Source organism: Pseudophryne corroboree, chromosome 8, assembly GCF_028390025.1.
Source record: "Pseudophryne corroboree isolate aPseCor3 chromosome 8, aPseCor3.hap2, whole genome shotgun sequence".
Classification (NCBI taxonomy): domain Eukaryota; kingdom Metazoa; phylum Chordata; class Amphibia; order Anura; family Myobatrachidae; genus Pseudophryne; species Pseudophryne corroboree.
The window spans coordinates 172,585,290-172,602,646 of record NC_086451.1 but is presented as its reverse complement, the minus strand read 5'-3'; the positions used below and the strand labels follow the sequence as shown (position 1 = coordinate 172,602,646).

Below are 17,357 nucleotides of genomic sequence, written 5' to 3'. Positions count from 1 at the left end.
GTTTACCGCAGCTTGGGTGATAAAATTTCCTGCAGCACCGCAGTCCACTAATGCTGACGCAGACTGGAGCCCAACGGAAGTTTCTAGCGTCACTGGAAGAATGAGATCTTGTTGAGAAGGAGCTTGACTGAATGATCCTAACTTGACTCCTCCCTTACAAGTCAGGATCTGGCGTTTCCCGAACGCATCGTGCAGGAGTTAATTTGATGACCCGCAGCAGCACAGTATAGGCAAAGCCTCTCTCGTAATCTTCTTGCCCGCTCCTCAGGGGTTAGGCGGGACCTATTTACCTGCATAGGCTCGTCAGAAGAAGGAGGCTGAAACTGTACAGAAGGTATGAACCTTACTCTGCGAGGTTCACTCCGAGCGCGTTCATTATTGCGTTCGCGGATGCGAGAGTCCAGCTTTATACACAGGGAGATCAAGTCAGACAGTTGAACAGGGATGTCACGGGTTGCCAGTTCGTCCTTGATCCGATCCGAAAGTCCGTGCCAGAAGGTTGCTACCAGAGCTTGGTTGTTCCATTGGACTTCTGCAGCCAACGTCTGGAACTGGATGACATATTGTCCCATGCTTCGGTTACCTTGACGAAGTTGGATCAGGTCTGCCGAAGCTGATGTTGCACGACCAGGCTCGTCAAAGATCCGTCTAAAGGTTGACACGAAGTCTGAGTAGTTATTGATCAGAGGGTCAGCACGTTCCCACAGAGGAGACACCCAATTCAGAGCAGATCCAGAGAGTAAGGAAATGATGTAGGCAACCTTGGACCTTGGTGTAGGAAAGTTATGTGGCAATAACTCAAACTGTATTTCGCACTGATTAAGAAACCCGCGACATAATTTAGGACTGCCATCATATTTGCTCGGCACGGGCAGGTGCAGACGAGACACTGGAGCTGATGCAGCCGACATAGAAGAACTTACAGCACTGGCAGGTGCTGGGGTAACAGTAGGTGAGAGTACACTTGGCAGGGATTGCTGCAGTGTATCCAATCGGGAGGACATCCCTTGTAGAAAGTGAAGCATCTGCTGCTGCGCAACATCTTGACCATCCAGACGGGAGACCAGATTTTGCAAGGCCTCTGACCCCACACTCCGTCCACCATCCGAGTCCATCGATCCTGGACTTACTGTCAGATTGTGTTTGGTCTGTGTCCCCGGAGGGGGCGCTAGTGGGTCAGTGGAGGTAGGAGGAAAGAGACGAGGAGGTTGTATCACGTTCTTGCGCATGAGCGCAATGGTATTTTATTTAGCAGATAAGTTTAAACAGAAATGCAGCAGAAATAATAAATCAGATGAGAAAAGTCAAACACTTGGAATGATAACAAATAGTCTATGGTAATGGATGATAGGTGACTTGAGAAATCATATCCGGAAATATAAAACAACAGAATGAATGTCAATGAAATGATTCTGGTTTAGAAACCAGAGCAGGGTTTTAAAACAGAGAACTAAGGCAGTAGATGGATATTGCAAACCTGAGCATAAGCAGGAGACCAACTCACAGTGCAGGTGATGAGGCACTGGCAGCAGCAAGCTGTGTCACAGGTGGAGGAATGAACACACCTGGAGTTTAGTCTTCAACTGCAGGCTGAAGCACACAAGGTGGTGATGAGTGTGAAGCCCAATGCAGGTTGCTGGTATTGCTGAGCCTTGAAGTTCCACGGGAGCAAAGCAGAATCACCAGGAGTATAAGTTCTTAGCAGAGAACCAGGAACTCAGGAGAAACAGGAGTCGATCCTTTCATGCAGGTTGTCAGAATGACACAAAGTCCAGGATGCCTGTGAGGTGAAACTGTAGCCTCCTATATACCCCATGGTGTGCAGGGATTGGATGGAGGAAAGGACAGTGGGTGCGGCCACGCACCGGATTGGCCGCAGCATACTAGCTGTTTGGAAACTGTCATGGCGGCGCCCACGCCGCGGCCCAGCGGGGACGCGGCGCGCACACGCCCGCTGGCTCAGGAGTGCCCCCAGGACCTTGACGATGTCCCATGGCAGGGGCACAGGCGACAGGCGACCGCAGGGAGCCAGGACGGAGCCCGCAGCGGCGGACGGATGCCAGTCTGGTAAGTCGATTCCTGACAGCCTTTACTTGACAGAGATGTGCCTGAGCAGCGGCCCTCCCCAGCCCTATCCCAAATCATACTTATTTTGCATAGGAGATACCATGGTCATGAAGATTGTTCTCCCAGGGTGAGGTTCATTCATTGCATTCTGGGTATGCTGACCCCTGTGATTTCCCCAAATGTGGGAAACTTGACTGCATTATTTGTGGTAGTGGGGGACTGTGTTTGTGCTTTCCTCTGGTCAGCTCTGGTAAAAGTCAGATTTCTTTGTCTCAGATCTTCCTCTAGCCTTGTTCTTCTTTCGAGAGTTCCCTTGTGCTGCCTCAGTTGGATCTCCTTCACTTGACAGGGGGGTGCCCGAGCAGCGACCCTCCCCAGCTCTAGCCCAACTCCTACTTACCTGCCAGGTGAGATACTATGATCATGTAGGTGCTTCTCCCAGGGCAAGGCTCACCCATTGCACTCTGGGTGTGCTGCCCCTGTGATTTCCCCAAATGTGGGAAACTTGACTGCATAATTTGTGTTTCCCCTGGTCGGCTCTCGTATAATTCAGATCTCTTTGTCTCAGGTCTCTCTCCAGCCTAGTTTGCTGTCTGTTTCCACTTCTCTTTTCTTGAGCCGCTCCCTTCTATGCCCTTGCGCACTATTCTGACCTCTCCTGTCTGCTGACTTTGTGCCTTCCAACGCACAATGCAAACTACAGGTAGTGCTGCAGGGCCCACACCCTTTTACATGCTTTACAGAGCAGCTCTGGAGCTGTTACAGTGCCCAGCTGCTGCAAGAAATCAGCTTGAATGCTTCAGGGGCTGGGGCATAGCCAACATGAGCCCCACACCGAAGGAGGGTGGAGATGTTTAATGCGAATTAGGGGTCATCCAAGCGCCGCAAAAGGCCGCCATGCCCTGCACATCCCTTTTTTCTTTTCATATGCAGACGAGGGTTGAAGCCAACTTTGACCCACTGCTTGGATGAGATCACCATATGCAAATCCATCTGCTGCAGGCCTTCCCCAGGAATGCTTGCACTAGTTGTTGCATTTGGTTTGTTGTTTGGGGGTGCTTCAGTATTAGGCAGCCTTCTGCCCTCCCATGTTCATCTGAAAATATGTGTTCTCCCTGCAGTTGTTGTCCCCAGATGAGAGTTCCCTTGTGCTGCCTCAGTTGAATCGCCTTTACTTGACAGAGATGTGCCTGAGCAGCGGCCCTCCCCAGCCCTATCCCAAATCATACTTATTTTGCATAGGAGATACCATGGTCATGAAGATTGTTCTCCCAGGGTGAGGTTCATTCATTGCATTCTGGGTATGCTGACCCCTGTGATTTCCCCAAATGTTGGAAACTCGACTGCATTATTTGTGGTAGTGGGGGACTGTGTTTGTGCTTTCCTCTGGTCAGCTCTGGTAAAAGACAGATTTCTTTGTCTCAGATCTTCCTCTAGCCTTGTTCTTCTTTCGAGAGTTCCCTTGTGCTGCCTCAGTTGGATCTCCTTCACTTGACAGGGGGGTGCCCGAGCAGCGACCCTCCCCAGCTCTAGCCCAACTCCTACTTACCTGCCAAGTGAGATACTATGATCATGTAGGTGCTTCTCCCAGGGCAAGGCTCACCCATCGCACTCTGGGTGTGCTGCCCCTGTGATTTCCCCAAATGCGGGAAACTTGACTGCATAATTTGTGTTTCCCCTGGTCGGCTCTCGTATAATTCAGATGTCTTTGTCTCAGGTCTCTCTCCAGCCTAGTTTGCTGTCTGTTTCCACTTCTCTTTTCTTGAGCCGCTCCCTTCTATGCCCTTGCGCACTATCCTAACTTCTCCCGTCTGCTTACTTTTTGCCTTCCAACGCACAATGCGAACTACAGGTAGTGCTGCAGGGCCCACACCCTTTTACTTGCCTTACAGAGCAGCTCTGGAGCTGTTACAGTGCCCAGCTGCTGCAAGAAATCAGCTTGAATGCTTCAGGGGCTGGGGCATAGCCAACATGAGCCCCACACCGAAGGAGGGTGGAAGTGTTTAATGCGAACTAGGGGTCATCCAAGCGCCGCAAAAGGCCGCCATGCCCTGCACGCCCCTCTTCTCTATTCATATGCAGATGAGGGTTGAAGCCAACTTTGACCCACTGCTTGGATGACATCACCATATGCAAATCCATCTGCTGCAGGCCTTCCCCCAGGAATGCTTGCACTAGTTGTTGCATTTGGTTTGTTGTTTGGGGGTGCTTCAGTATTAGGCAGCCTTCTGCCCTCCCATGTTCATCTGAAAATATGTGTTCTCCCTGCAGTTGTTGTCCCCAGATGAGAGTTCGCTTGTGCTGCCTCAGTTGAATCTCCTTTACTTGACAGAGATGTGCCTGAGCAGCGGCCCTCCCCAGCTCTATCCCAAATCATACTTATTTTGCATAGGAGATACCATGGTCATGAAGATTGTTTTCCCAGGGTGAGGTTCATTCATTGCATTCTGGGTATGCTGACCCCTGTGATTTCCCCAAATGTGGGAAACTGGACTGCATTATTTGTGGTAGTGAGGGACTGTGTTTGTGCTTTCCTCTGGTCAGCTCTGGTAAAAGTCAGATTTCTTTGTCTCAGATCTTCCTCTAGCCTTGTTCTTCTTTCGAGAGTTCCCTTGTGCTGCCTCAGTTGGATCTCCTTCACTTGACAGGGGGGTGCCCGAGCAGCGACCCTCCCCAGCTCTAGCCCAGCTCCTACTTACCTGCCAGGTGAGATACTATGATCATGAAGGTGCTTCTCCCAGGGCAAGGCTCACCCATTGCACTCTGGGTGTGCAACTCCTGCGGTTTCCCCAAATGTTGGACACTTGACTGCATAATTTGTGTTTCACCTGGTCGGCTCTCGTATAATTCAGATCTCTTTGTCTCAGGTCTCTCTCCAGCCTAATTTGCAGTCTGTTTCCACTTCTCTTTTTTTGAGTTGCTCCCTTCTATGCCCTTGCGCACTATCCTGACTTCTCCCGTCTGCTTACTTTGTGCCTTCCAACGCACAATGCAAACTACAGGTAGTGCTGCAGGGCCCACACCCTTTTACTTGCCTTACAGAGCAGCTCTGGAGCTGTTACAGTGCCCAGCTGCTGCAAGAAATCAGCTTGAATGCTTCAGGGGCTGGGGCATAGCCATCATGAGCCCCACACCGAAGGAGGGTGGAGGTGTTTAATGCGAACTAGGGGTCATCCAAGCACCGCAAAAGGCCGCCATGCCCTGCATGCCAATTTTCTCTTTTCATATGCAGACGAGGGTTGAAGCCAACTTTGACCCACTGCTTGGATGACATCACCATATGCAAATCCATCTGCTGCAGGCCTTCCCCCAGGAATGCTTGCACTAGTTGTTGCATTTGGTTTGTTGTTTGGGGGTGCTTCAGTATTAGGCAGCCGTCTGCCCTCCCATGTTCATCTGAAAATATGTGTACCTCCTGCAGTTGTTGTCCCCAGATGAGAGTTCCCTTGTGCTGCCTCAGTTGAATCTCCTTTACTTGACAGAGATGTGCCTGAGCAGCGGCCCTCCCCAGCCCTATCCCAAATCATACTTATTTTGCATAGGAGATACCATGGTCATGAAGATTGTTCTCCCAGGGTGAGGTTCATTCATTGCATTCTGGGTATGCTGACCCCTGTTATTTCCCCAAATGTGGTAAACTTGACAGCATTATTTGTGGTAGTGGGGGACTGTGTTTGTGCTTTCCTCTGGTCAGCTCTGGTAAAAGTCAGATTTCTTTGTCTCAGATCTTCCTCTAGCCTTGTTCTTCTTTCGAGAGTTCCCTTGTGCTGCCTCAGTTGGATCTCCTTCACTTGACAGGGGGGTGCCCGAGCAGCGACCCTCCCCAGCTCTAGCCCAACTCCTACTTACCTGCTAGGTGAGATACTATGATCATGAAGGTGCTTCTCCCAGGGCAAGGCTCACCAATTGCACTCTGGGTGTGCTGCTCCTGCGATATCCTCAAATGTGGGAAACTTGACTGCATAATTTGTGTTTCCCCTGGTCGGCTCTCGTATAATTCAGATCTCTTTGTCTCATGTCTCTCTCCAGCCTAGTTTGCTGTCTGTTTACACTTTTCTTTTCTTGAGCCGCTCCCTTCTATGCCCTTGCGCACTATCCTGACTTCTCCCGTCTGCTTACTTTGTGCCTTCCAATGCACAATGCAAACTACAGGTAGTGCTGCAGGGCCCACACCCTTTTACTTGCCTTACAGAGCAGCTCTGGAGCTGTTACAGTGCCCAGCTGCTGCAAGAAATCAGCTTGAATGCTTCAGGGGCTGGGGCATAGCCAACATGAGCCCCACACCGAAGGAGGGTGGAGGTGTTTAATGCGAACTAGAGGTCATCCAAGCGCCGCAAAAGGCCGCCATGCCCTGCACGCCCCTTTTCTCTTTTCATATGCAGACGAGGGTTAAAGCCAACTTTGACCCACTGCTTGGATGGCATTACCATATGCAAATCAATCTGCTGCAGGCCTTCCCCCAGGAATGCTTGCACTAGTTGTTGCATTTGGTTTGTTGTTTGGGGGTGCTTCAGTATTAGGCAGCCTTCTGCCCTCCAATGTTCATCTGAAAATATGTGTTCTCCCTGCAGTTGTTGTCCCCAGATGAGAGTTCCCTTGTGCTGCCTCAGTTGAATCTCCTTTACTTGACAGAGATGTGCCTGAGCAGCGGCCCTCTCCAGCCCTATCCCAAATCATACTTATCTTGCATAGGAGATACCATGGTCATGAAGATTGTTTTCCCAGGGTGAGGTTCATTCATTGCATTCTGGGTATGCTGACCCCTGTGATTTCCCCAAATGTGGGAAACTTGACTGCATTATTTGTAGTAGTGGGGGACTGTGTTTGTGCTTTCCTCTGGTCAGCTCTGGTAAAAGTCAGATTTCTTTGTCTCATTTCTTCCTCTAGCCTTGTTCTTCTTTCGAGAGTTCCCTTGTGCTGCCTCAGTTGGATCTCCTTCACTTGACAGGGGGGTGCCCGAGCAGCGACCCTCCCCAGCTCTAGCCCAACTCCTACTTACCTGCCAGGTGAGATACTATGATCATGTAGGTGCTTCTCCCAGGGCAAGGCTCACCCATTGCACTCTGGGTGTGCTGCTCCTGCGATTTCCCCAAATGTGGGACACTTGACTGCATAATTTGTGTTTCCCCTGGTCGGCTCTCGTATAATTCAGATCTCTTTGTCTCAGGTCTCTCTCCAGCCTAGTTTGCTGTCTGTTTCCACTTCTCTTTTCTTGAGCCGCTCCCTTCTATGCCCTTGCGCACTATTCTGACCTCTCCTGTCTGCTTACTTTGTGCCTTCCAACGCACAATGCAAACTACAGGTAGTGCTGCAGGGCCCACACCCTTTTACTTGCCTTACAGAGCAGCTCTGGAGCTGTTACAGTGCCCAGCTGCTGCAAGAAATCAGTTTGCTGTCTGTTTCCACTTCTCTTTTCTTGAGCCGCTCCCTTCTATGCCCTTGCGCACTATTCTGACCTCTCCTGTCTGCTTACTTTGTGCCTTCCAACGCACAATGCAAACTACAGGTAGTGCTGCAGGGCCCACACCCTTTTACTTGCCTTACAGAGCAGCTCTGGAGCTGTTACAGTGCCCAGCTGCTGCAAGAAATCAGCTTGAATGGAGGGTGGAGATGTTTAATGCGAATTAGGGGTCATCCAAGCGCCGCAAAAGGCCGCCATGCCCTGCACATCCCTTTTTTCTTTTCATATGCAGACGAGGGTTGAAGCCAACTTTGACCCACTGCTTGGATGACATCACCATATGCAAATCCATCTGCTGCAGGCCTTCCCCAGGAATGCTTGCACTAGTTGTTGCATTTGGTTTGTTGTTTGGGGGTGCTTCAGTATTAGGCAGCCTTCTGCCCTCCCATGTTCATCTGAAAATATGTGTTCTCCCTGCAGTTGTTGTCCCCAGATGAGAGTTCCCTTGTGCTGCCTCAGTTGAATCGCCTTTACTTGACAGAGATGTGCCTGAGCAGCGGCCCTCCCCAGCCCTATCCCAAATCATACTTATTTTGCATAGGAGATACCATGGTCATGAAGATTGTTCTCCCAGGGTGAGGTTCATTCATTGCATTCTGGGTATGCTGACCCCTGTGATTTCCCCAAATGTGGGAAACTTGACTGCATTATTTGTGGTAGTGGGGGACTGTGTTTGTGCTTTCCTCTTGTCAGCTCTGGTAAAAGTCAGATTTCTTTGTCTCAGATCTTCCTCTAGCCTTGTTCTTCTTTCGAGAGTTCCCTTGTGCTGCCTCAGTTGGATCTCCTTCACTTGACAGGGGGGTGCCCGAGCAGCGACCCTCCCCAGCTCTAGCCCAACTCCTACTTACCTGCCAGGTGAGATACTATGATCATGTAGGTGCTTCTCCCAGGGCAAGGCTCACCCATTGCACTCTGGGTGTGCTGCCCCTGTGATTTCCCCAAATGTGGGAAACTTGACTGCATAATTTGTGTTTCCCCTGGTCGGCTCTCGTATAATTCAGATCTCTTTGTCTCAGGTCTCTCTCCAGCCTAGTTTGCTGTCTGTTTCCACTTCTCTTTTCTTGAGCCGCTCCCTTCTATGCCCTTGCGCACTATTCTGACCTCTCCTGTCTGCTTACTTTGTGCCTTCCAACGCACAATGCAAACTACAGGTAGTGCTGCAGGGCCCACACCCTTTTACATGCTTTACAGAGCAGCTCTGGAGCTGTTACAGTGCCCAGCTGCTGCAAGAAATCAGCTTGAATGCTTCAGGGGCTGGGGCATAGCCAACATGAGCCCCACACCGAAGGAGGGTGGAGATGTTTAATGCGAATTAGGGGTCATCCAAGCGCCGCAAAAGGCCGCCATGCCCTGCACATCCCTTTTTTCTTTTCATATGCAGACGAGGGTTGAAGCCAACTTTGACCCACTGCTTGGATGAGATCACCATATGCAAATCCATCTGCTGCAGGCCTTCCCCAGGAATGCTTGCACTAGTTGTTGCATTTGGTTTGTTGTTTGGGGGTGCTTCAGTATTAGGCAGCCTTCTGCCCTCCCATGTTCATCTGAAAATATGTGTTCTCCCTGCAGTTGTTGTCCCCAGATGAGAGTTCCCTTGTGCTGCCTCAGTTGAATCTCCTTTACTTGACAGAGATGTGCCTGAGCAGCGGCCCTCCCCAGCCCTATCCCAAATCATACTTATTTTGCATAGGAGATACCATGGTCATGAAGATTGTTCTCCCAGGGTGAGGTTCATTCATTGCATTCTGGGTATGCTGACCCCTGTGATTTCCCCAAATGTGGGAAACTGGACTGCATTATTTGTGGTAGTGGGGGACTGTGTTTGTGCTTTCCTCTGGTCAGCTCTGGTAAAAGACAGATTTCTTTGTCTCAGATCTTCCTCTAGCCTTGTTCTTCTTTCGAGAGTTCCCTTGTGCTGCCTCAGTTGGATCTCCTTCACTTGACAGGGGGGTGCCCGAGCAGCGACCCTCCCCAGCTCTAGCCCAGCTCCTACTTACCTGCCAGGTGAGATACTATGATCATGAAGGTGCTTCTCCCAGGGCAAGGCTCACCCATTGCACTCTGGGTGTGCAACTCCTGCGGTTTCCCCAAATGTTGGACACTTGACTGCATAATTTGTGTTTCACCTGGTCGGCTCTCGTATAATTCAGATCTCTTTGTCTCAGGTCTCTCTCCAGCCTAATTTGCAGTCTGTTTCCACTTCTCTTTTCTTGAGTTGCTCCCTTCTATGCCCTTGCGCACTATCCTGACTTCTCCCGTCTGCTTACTTTGTGCCTTCCAACGCACAATGCAAACTACAGGTAGTGCTGCAGGGCCCACACCCTTTTACTTGCCTTACAGAGCAGCTCTGGAGCTGTTACAGTGCCCAGCTGCTGCAAGAAATCAGCTTGAATGCTTCAGGGGCTGGGGCATAGCCATCATGAGCCCCACACCGAAGGAGGGTGGAGGTGTTTAATGCGAACTAGGGGTCATCCAAGCACCGCAAAAGGCCGCCATGCCCTGCATGCCAATTTTCTCTTTTCATATGCAGACGAGGGTTGAAGCCAACTTTGACCCACTGCTTGGATGACATCACCATATGCAAATCCATCTGCTGCAGGCCTTCCCCCAGGAATGCTTGCACTAGTTGTTGCATTTGGTTTGTTGTTTGGGGGTGCTTCAGTATTAGGCAGCCGTCTGCCCTCCCATGTTCATCTGAAAATATGTGTACCTCCTGCAGTTGTTGTCCCCAGATGAGAGTTCCCTTGTGCTGCCTCAGTTGAATCTCCTTTACTTGACAGAGATGTGCCTGAGCAGCGGCCCTCCCCAGCCCTATCCCAAATCATACTTATTTTGCATAGGAGATACCATGGTCATGAAGATTGTTCTCCCAGGGTGAGGTTCATTCATTGCATTCTGGGTATGCTGACCCCTGTTATTTCCCCAAATGTGGTAAACTTGACAGCATTATTTGTGGTAGTGGGGGACTGTGTTTGTGCTTTCCTCTGGTCAGCTCTGGTAAAAGTCAGATTTCTTTGTCTCAGATCTTCCTCTAGCCTTGTTCTTCTTTCGAGAGTTCCCTTGTGCTGCCTCAGTTGGATCTCCTTCACTTGACAGGGGGGTGCCCGAGCAGCGACCCTCCCCAGCTCTAGCCCAACTCCTACTTACCTGCTAGGTGAGATACTATGATCATGAAGGTGCTTCTCCCAGGGCAAGGCTCACCAATTGCACTCTGGGTGTGCTGCTCCTGCGATATCCTCAAATGTGGGAAACTTGACTGCATAATTTGTGTTTCCCCTGGTCGGCTCTCGTATAATTCAGATCTCTTTGTCTCATGTCTCTCTCCAGCCTAGTTTGCTGTCTGTTTACACTTCTCTTTTCTTGAGCCACTCCCTTCTATGCCTTGCGCACTATCTTGACTTCTCCCGTCTGCTTACTTTGTGCCTTCCAACGCACAATGCGAACTACAGGTAGTGCTGCAGGGCCCACACCCTTTTAGTTGCCTTACAGAGCAGCTCTGGAGCTATTACAGTGCCCAGCTGCTGCAAGTAATCAGCTTGATTGCTTCAGGGGCTGGGGCATAGCCAACATGAGCCCCACACCGAAGTAGGGTGGAGGTGTTTAATGCGAACTAGGGGTCATCCAAGCGCCGCAAAAGGCCGCCATGCCCTGCACGCCCCTTTTCTCTTTTCATATGCAGACGAGGGTTGAAGCCAACTTTGACCCACTGCTTGGATGACATCACCATATGCAAATCCATCTGCTGCAGGCCTTCCCCCAGGAATGCTTGTACTAGTTGTTGCATTTGGTTTGTTGTTTGGGGGTGCTTCAGTATTAGGCAGCCTTCTGCCCTCCCATGTTCATCTGAAAATATGTGTTCTCCCTGCAGTTGTTGTCCCCAGATGAGAGTTCCCTTGTGCTGCCTCAGTTGAATCTCCTTTACTTGACAAGGGAGGCATTTTGGATTTTTTCTTTGGGTACCCTTACACCTGATGGTCTGAATGAGAGCATCGAACTGAACAACATTGGCAGTCTCTGAAGATTTTATCTATTGATTTACCTAATATATTATTTATTGAATATCCATTTATTGTATGTTTAATAAATAAACAAAATTATTAGAAGTAGCTATTTTGGAAACAGCTTTCCTCTTAGGATGAAACTGTATAATCATGTTGTGTGTATTCCTTTAATGTTCCTTAGTAAAATCCACTAGTAATGATGAACATCAGATTTCTTCCTCCATCCTCTTTTTACACTTTCTCTTGGTTCTATATATATATATTTTTTTTCTATTTTTATTTTTTTCCCCTCCTTCTCCCAAAAGGCCCCCCTCCCTCTCCCCCCCTCCCTGTTTTAAATTTTAAAATCTTTAAATATTTAAATCTTCGAATCCTTAAATTGTCTGTTTAATATTTATTTTTTCTTCAATTCTTTTTGTTGTTTAAACAGCAATGTAATTATTCCAGGGGTTAAAATAATGAAATATAGAAATAATATTAACAAAAATTAAAGGTAAAAATGAATTGATAGAATGATCCCATTAAAAGTAAATAAATAATATGGATGTTAAGCTGAGCAGGTTGGATTCGAACATGGGACTAGCTGCATAGAGTGCATTTGATGTTTCCCCTGCGCCACAAGAACTGCTTTAGTAGTGGCGTGGATTTATGTTACCCTAAAAGGTTTTATATAAGTAAATGGGGATCCTTAGTGCTGAGTCTCTGAATTATGTATATGTGATTATAGATATGAGGTATTGATTGAAAGATTATAGGTTAATCTGTATATAGATTATATATTTTCTGTTATTTTTTAAACCACCTTGTTGCTTATTTTATTATTATTTTTAATCACCATGTTGCTTATTTTTATATTATGAAATGCCTTTATATGTGCAATTGCAATTAGAAAGTTGTTCCATATGTGAGTCATTACATGTATGCATCCAATTAGTACATGTATGTATCCAATCAACTAATTAGTAATACTATTGGTCCGGTGCATTTTAAAAAGAGCCTGCTAGGCTGCTGATGTATCCTCTGACGAAACCGCTCTTGGATAACAGCGGAGAAACACGTAAGGAAGGTGATTACCGGACACTCTGATTGCTGAGATATAAGCCCGTTCATGAACGAGCTACATCACGGCGGACGTCTGATGTAAAGACAGCGGTGAAGGGGAAAAAGCAATTTGAGACCGAGCAAAAGGAGGTCTCTACCCCACGGCAGGGAGAAATATCCCGACCGCGAGTGCCAATAAGATCCAGCCACGGTTAACGGGGGTCGTAGCATACCGCTGTGTTTCACCAACCATCACAGCGCTCTCCCCCTGTTTTCTTTCATTACTCACGTGAGTTACATATGAACTTTAACTGCAGTAAATAAGAGGCGTTGGTTACAACTGTTGCTGTTCATCCACAAGAAGGAATTTAATGTATCAATTACAATTGGAAAGTAACGATTAAATTACAACAGCTGTATCCAGGAGGATTTTTTGGACACTTTAATAAACATTCCGTTGTCATCAAGGGCAATATGAAATAGATCCTGATTACATTTAGATATGGATAGTGGTGCCTATATATGTTGACTCCATTGTATTTTATTGAATGTGGGTTTCTTCTGTCTATATATATTTTTTTTAAAATAAAGAGCTTGTATATTTTATTTTTTGCGCTCCCTTGATAACAAGTGTGATTATCTTTAAAATTTGGTTTATTATTGGTAGAACAGTACTACCTATGGGAGCACCATTTTATAATATATGGTGAAAATTAATAGATGTATAAAGATTAAATAAGCAACAAATTGGTGAAATAGATAAGTTTTGATAGGAGCACTGGGTTCTATATATATTTATTGACATTTGGTTATATATATGTATAGACTTTATAAATTCTTGACAGAGATGTGCCTGAGCCCTCCCCAGCCCTATCCCAAATCATACTTATTTTGCATAGGAGATACCATGGTCATGAAGATTGTTCTCCCAGGGTGAGGTTCATTCATTGCATTCTGGGTATGCTGACCCCTGTGATTTCCCCAAATGTGGGAAACTCAACTGCATTATTTGTGGTAGTGGGGGACTGTGTTTGTGCTTTCCTCTGGTCAGCTCTGGTAAAAGTCAGATTTATTTGTCTCAGATCTTCCTCTAGCCTTGTTCTTCTTTCGAGAGTTTCCATGTGCTGCCTCAGTTGGATCTCCTTCACTTGACAGGGGGGTGCCCGAGCAGCGACCCTCCCCAGCTCTAGCCCAACTCCTACTTACCTGCCAGGTGAGATACTATGATCATGAAGGTGCTTCTCCCAGGGCAAGGCTCACCCATTGCACTCTGGGTGTGCTGCTCCTGCGGTTTCCCCAAACGTTGGACACTTGACTGCATAATTTGTGTTTCCCCTGGTCGGCTCTCGTATAATTCAGATCTCTTTGTCTCAGGTCTCTCTCCAGCCTAGTTTGCTGTCTGTTTCCACTTCTCTTTTCTTGAGTTGCTCCCTTCTATGCCCTTGCTCACTATCCTGACTTCTCCCGTCTGCTTACTTTGTGCCTTCCAACGCACAATGCAAACTACAGGTAGTGCTGCAGGGCCCACACCCTTTTACTTTCCTTACAGAGCAGCTCTGGAGTTGTTACAGTGCCCAGCTGCTGCAAGAAATCAGCTTGAATGCTTCAGGGGCTGGGGCATGGCCAACATGAGCCCCACAGAGAAGGAGGGTGGGGGTATTTAATGCGAACTAGGGGTCATCCAAGCGCCGCAAAAGGCCGCCATGCCCTGCATACCCCTTTTCTCTTTTCATATGCAGATGAGGGTTCCAGCCAACTTTGGCCCACTGCTTGGATGACATCACCGTATGCAAATCCGTCTTCTGCAGACCTTCCCCCAGGAATGCTTGTACTAGTTGTTGCATTTGGTTTGTTGTTTGGGGGTGCTTCAGTATTAGGCAGCCTTCTGCCCTCCCATGTTCATCTGAAAATATGTGTTCTCCCTGCAGTTGTTGTCCCCAGATGAGAGTTCCCTTGTGCTGCCTCAGTTGAATCTCCTTTACTTGACAGAGATGTGCCTGAGCAGCGGCCCTCCCCATCCCTATCCCAAATCATACTTATTTTGCATAGGAGATACCATGGTCATGAAGATTGTTCTCCCAGGGTGAGGTTCATTCATTGCATTCTGGGTATGCTGACCCCTGTGATTTCCCCAAATGTGGGAAACTTGACTGCATTATTTGTGGTAGTGAGTGACTGTGTTTGTGCTTTCCTCTGGTCAGCTCTGGTAAAAGTCAGATTTCTTTGTCTCAGATCTTCCTCTAGCCTTGTTCTTCTTTCGAGAGTTTCCTTGTGCTGCCTCAGTTGGATCTCCTTCACTTGACAGGGGGGTGCCCGAGCAGCGACCCTCCCCAGCTCTAGCCCAACTCCTACTTACCTGCCAGGTGAGATACTATGATCATGAAGGTGCTTCTCCCAGGGCAAGGCTCACCCATTGCACTCTGGGTGTGCTGCTCCTGCGATTTCCCCAAATGTGGGAAACTTGACTGCATAATTTGTGTTTCCCCTGGTCGGCTCTCGTATAATTCAGATCTCTTTGTCTCAGGTCTCTCTCCAGCCTAGTTTGCTGTCTGTTTCCACTTCTCTTTTCTTGAGCCGCTCCCTTCTATGCCCTTGCGCACTATCCTGTCTTCTCCCGTCTGCTTACTTTTTGCCTTCCAACGCACAATGCGAACTACAGGTAGTGCTGCAGGTCCCACACCCTTTTATTTGCCTTACAGAGCAGCTCTGGAGCTGTTACAGTGCCAACTGCTGCAAGAAATCAGCTTGAATGCTTCAGGGGCTGGGGCATAGCCAACATGAGCCCCACACCGAAGGAGGGTGGAGGTGTTTAATGCGAGCTAGGGGTCATCCAAGCGCCGCAAAAGGCTGCCATGCCCTGCACGCCCCTTTTCTCTTTTCATATGCAGACGAGGGTTGAAGCCAACTTTGACCCACTGCTTGGATGACATCACCATATGCAAATCCATCTGCTGCAGGCCTTCCCCCAGGAATGCTTGCACTAGTTGTTGCATTTTGTTTGTTGTTTGGGGGTGCTTCAGTATTAGGTAGCCTTCTGCCCTCCCATGTTCATCTGAAAATATGTGTTCTCCCTGCAGTTGTTGTCCCCAGATGAGAGTTCCCTTGTGCTGCCTCAGTTGAATCTCCTTTACTTGACAGAGATGTGCCTGAGCAGCGGCCCTCCCCAGCCCTATCCCAAATCATACTTATTTTGCATAGGAGATACCATGGTCATGAAGATTGTTCTCCCAGGGTGAGGTTCATTCATTGCATTCTGGGTATGCTGACCCCTGTGATTTCCACAAATGTGGGAAACTCGACTGCATTATTTGTGGTAGTGGGGGACAGTGTTTGTGCTTTCCTCTGGTCAGCTCTGGTAAAAGTCAGATTTCTTTGTCTCAGATTTTCCTCTAGCCTTGTTCTTCTTTCGAGAGTTCCCTTGTGCTGCCTCAGTTGGATCTCCTTCACTTGACAGGGGGCTGCCCGAGCAGCGACCCTCCCCAGCTCTAGCACATGTAAGTTTGTTTTTATTTTACTACATTGTGGTTTGTGGCTCTATACCATGTAATGCATGTCTTTTAACAGTAGTCAAGTCTTCCAATGTGCTTGTTAGTGAAACCCAATACATAGCTTTATTTTATTTTGTTTCTTCAAATATTGAATGCATATGTCTTATAACTTTTTTTTTCAATATATAAACATTTTTATTATAAGATTTTCAATGACACAAGTACATCCAAGTTGCAGATTATGGGTTGTGAAGGACAAATCAACCATATAAACAATTTAAGCAATTTAAATTGCATGCAGGTAGTAGAATATCAAACTCCTTGGATGAGAGTTGGTCGTAATAAACTAGGATAGAAAAGAATAAAGTAGAAAATAAGATTTTAAACCTACCGGTAAATCTTTTTCTCGTAGTCCGTAGAGGGTGCTGGGGACTCCGTAAGGACCATGGGGATAGACGGGCTCCGCAGGAGACATGGGCACTTTAAGAAAGACTTTAGTTCTGGGTGTGCACTGGCTCCTCCCTCTATGCGCCTCTATGCCACAGTTAGAGAAACTGTGCCCAGAGGAGACTGACAGTATGAGGAAAGGATTTTGTTAATCCAGGGCAAGATTCATACCAGCCACACCAATCACACTGTATAACTTGTGATAAACTACCCAGTTATGAGTACGAAAAAACAACATACTGTAGCATCAGTGCAGGACCGATGCAACTATAACATAACCCTTATTGAAGCAATAACTATATACAAGTATTGCAGAAGTAGTCCGCACTTGGGACGGGCGCCCAGCATCCTCTACGGACTACGAGAAAAAGATTTACCGGTAGGTTTAAAATCTTATTTTCTCTAATGTCCTAGAGGATGCTGGGGACTCCATAAGGACCATGGGGATTATACCAAAGCTCCAAAACGGGCGGGAGAGTGCGGATGACTCTGCAGCACCGATTGAGCAAACATGAGTTCCTCCTCAGCCAGGGTATCAAACTTATAGTATTTTGAAAAGGTGTTTGAACCTGACCAAGTAGCAGCTCGACACAGCTGTAGTGCCGAGACCCCTCGGGCAGCCGCCCAAGAAGAGCCCACTTTCCTCGTGGAATGGGCCTAGACCGATTTCGGTAACTGCAATCCAGCCATAGAATGCGCTTGCTGAATCGTGTTACAAATCCAGCGAGCAATAGCCTGCTTTGAAGCAGGGGCACCAATCTTGTTGGTTGCATACAGGACAAACAGCGCTTCAGTTTTCCTGACTCTAGCCGTCCTGGCCACGTAAATTTTCAAAGCCCTGACCACATCAAG

The 17,357-nt window shown here is 47.9% G+C and overlaps 21 non-coding genes across 21 annotated transcripts; all 21 read left to right on the top strand.

Moving 5' to 3' along the window:
• Positions 1 to 2,143: 2,143 nt before the first annotated feature.
• On the top strand, positions 2,144 to 2,307 carry LOC134950541 (U1 spliceosomal RNA). Its single transcript, XR_010183442.1, has one exon. It is a non-coding gene; the product is annotated as a U1 spliceosomal RNA (small nuclear RNA).
• A 152-nt stretch (positions 2,308 to 2,459) lies between these two features.
• LOC134952540 (U1 spliceosomal RNA) lies at positions 2,460 to 2,622 on the top strand. The gene has a single exon (XR_010185042.1). It is a non-coding gene; the product is annotated as a U1 spliceosomal RNA (small nuclear RNA).
• A 670-nt stretch (positions 2,623 to 3,292) lies between these two features.
• On the top strand, positions 3,293 to 3,456 carry LOC134950806 (U1 spliceosomal RNA). The gene has a single exon (XR_010183661.1). It is a non-coding gene; the product is annotated as a U1 spliceosomal RNA (small nuclear RNA).
• A 152-nt stretch (positions 3,457 to 3,608) lies between these two features.
• LOC134953429 (U1 spliceosomal RNA) lies at positions 3,609 to 3,771 on the top strand. Its single transcript, XR_010185573.1, has one exon. It is a non-coding gene; the product is annotated as a U1 spliceosomal RNA (small nuclear RNA).
• Positions 3,772 to 4,442: 671 nt separating this feature from the next.
• Positions 4,443 to 4,606, top strand: LOC134951484 (U1 spliceosomal RNA). The gene has a single exon (XR_010184216.1). It is a non-coding gene; the product is annotated as a U1 spliceosomal RNA (small nuclear RNA).
• A 152-nt stretch (positions 4,607 to 4,758) lies between these two features.
• Positions 4,759 to 4,921, top strand: LOC134953218 (U1 spliceosomal RNA). The gene has a single exon (XR_010185495.1). It is a non-coding gene; the product is annotated as a U1 spliceosomal RNA (small nuclear RNA).
• A 671-nt stretch (positions 4,922 to 5,592) lies between these two features.
• On the top strand, positions 5,593 to 5,756 carry LOC134951285 (U1 spliceosomal RNA). Its single transcript, XR_010184054.1, has one exon. It is a non-coding gene; the product is annotated as a U1 spliceosomal RNA (small nuclear RNA).
• Positions 5,757 to 5,908: 152 nt separating this feature from the next.
• On the top strand, positions 5,909 to 6,071 carry LOC134953424 (U1 spliceosomal RNA). The gene has a single exon (XR_010185570.1). It is a non-coding gene; the product is annotated as a U1 spliceosomal RNA (small nuclear RNA).
• A 671-nt stretch (positions 6,072 to 6,742) lies between these two features.
• LOC134950775 (U1 spliceosomal RNA) lies at positions 6,743 to 6,906 on the top strand. Its single transcript, XR_010183635.1, has one exon. It is a non-coding gene; the product is annotated as a U1 spliceosomal RNA (small nuclear RNA).
• Positions 6,907 to 7,058: 152 nt separating this feature from the next.
• Positions 7,059 to 7,221, top strand: LOC134952591 (U1 spliceosomal RNA). Its single transcript, XR_010185083.1, has one exon. It is a non-coding gene; the product is annotated as a U1 spliceosomal RNA (small nuclear RNA).
• Positions 7,222 to 8,052: 831 nt separating this feature from the next.
• LOC134950432 (U1 spliceosomal RNA) lies at positions 8,053 to 8,216 on the top strand. The gene has a single exon (XR_010183352.1). It is a non-coding gene; the product is annotated as a U1 spliceosomal RNA (small nuclear RNA).
• A 152-nt stretch (positions 8,217 to 8,368) lies between these two features.
• Positions 8,369 to 8,531, top strand: LOC134952539 (U1 spliceosomal RNA). The gene has a single exon (XR_010185041.1). It is a non-coding gene; the product is annotated as a U1 spliceosomal RNA (small nuclear RNA).
• A 670-nt stretch (positions 8,532 to 9,201) lies between these two features.
• Positions 9,202 to 9,365, top strand: LOC134950945 (U1 spliceosomal RNA). The gene has a single exon (XR_010183774.1). It is a non-coding gene; the product is annotated as a U1 spliceosomal RNA (small nuclear RNA).
• Positions 9,366 to 9,517: 152 nt separating this feature from the next.
• On the top strand, positions 9,518 to 9,680 carry LOC134953217 (U1 spliceosomal RNA). Its single transcript, XR_010185494.1, has one exon. It is a non-coding gene; the product is annotated as a U1 spliceosomal RNA (small nuclear RNA).
• A 671-nt stretch (positions 9,681 to 10,351) lies between these two features.
• On the top strand, positions 10,352 to 10,515 carry LOC134951284 (U1 spliceosomal RNA). Its single transcript, XR_010184053.1, has one exon. It is a non-coding gene; the product is annotated as a U1 spliceosomal RNA (small nuclear RNA).
• A 152-nt stretch (positions 10,516 to 10,667) lies between these two features.
• LOC134953423 (U1 spliceosomal RNA) lies at positions 10,668 to 10,830 on the top strand. The gene has a single exon (XR_010185569.1). It is a non-coding gene; the product is annotated as a U1 spliceosomal RNA (small nuclear RNA).
• A 2,622-nt stretch (positions 10,831 to 13,452) lies between these two features.
• LOC134950287 (U1 spliceosomal RNA) lies at positions 13,453 to 13,616 on the top strand. The gene has a single exon (XR_010183232.1). It is a non-coding gene; the product is annotated as a U1 spliceosomal RNA (small nuclear RNA).
• Positions 13,617 to 13,768: 152 nt separating this feature from the next.
• LOC134952934 (U1 spliceosomal RNA) lies at positions 13,769 to 13,931 on the top strand. The gene has a single exon (XR_010185306.1). It is a non-coding gene; the product is annotated as a U1 spliceosomal RNA (small nuclear RNA).
• Positions 13,932 to 14,602: 671 nt separating this feature from the next.
• Positions 14,603 to 14,766, top strand: LOC134951388 (U1 spliceosomal RNA). The gene has a single exon (XR_010184137.1). It is a non-coding gene; the product is annotated as a U1 spliceosomal RNA (small nuclear RNA).
• A 152-nt stretch (positions 14,767 to 14,918) lies between these two features.
• On the top strand, positions 14,919 to 15,081 carry LOC134952046 (U1 spliceosomal RNA). Its single transcript, XR_010184666.1, has one exon. It is a non-coding gene; the product is annotated as a U1 spliceosomal RNA (small nuclear RNA).
• Positions 15,082 to 15,751: 670 nt separating this feature from the next.
• On the top strand, positions 15,752 to 15,915 carry LOC134950691 (U1 spliceosomal RNA). Its single transcript, XR_010183566.1, has one exon. It is a non-coding gene; the product is annotated as a U1 spliceosomal RNA (small nuclear RNA).
• The last annotated feature ends 1,442 nt before the right edge of the window (positions 15,916 to 17,357 follow it).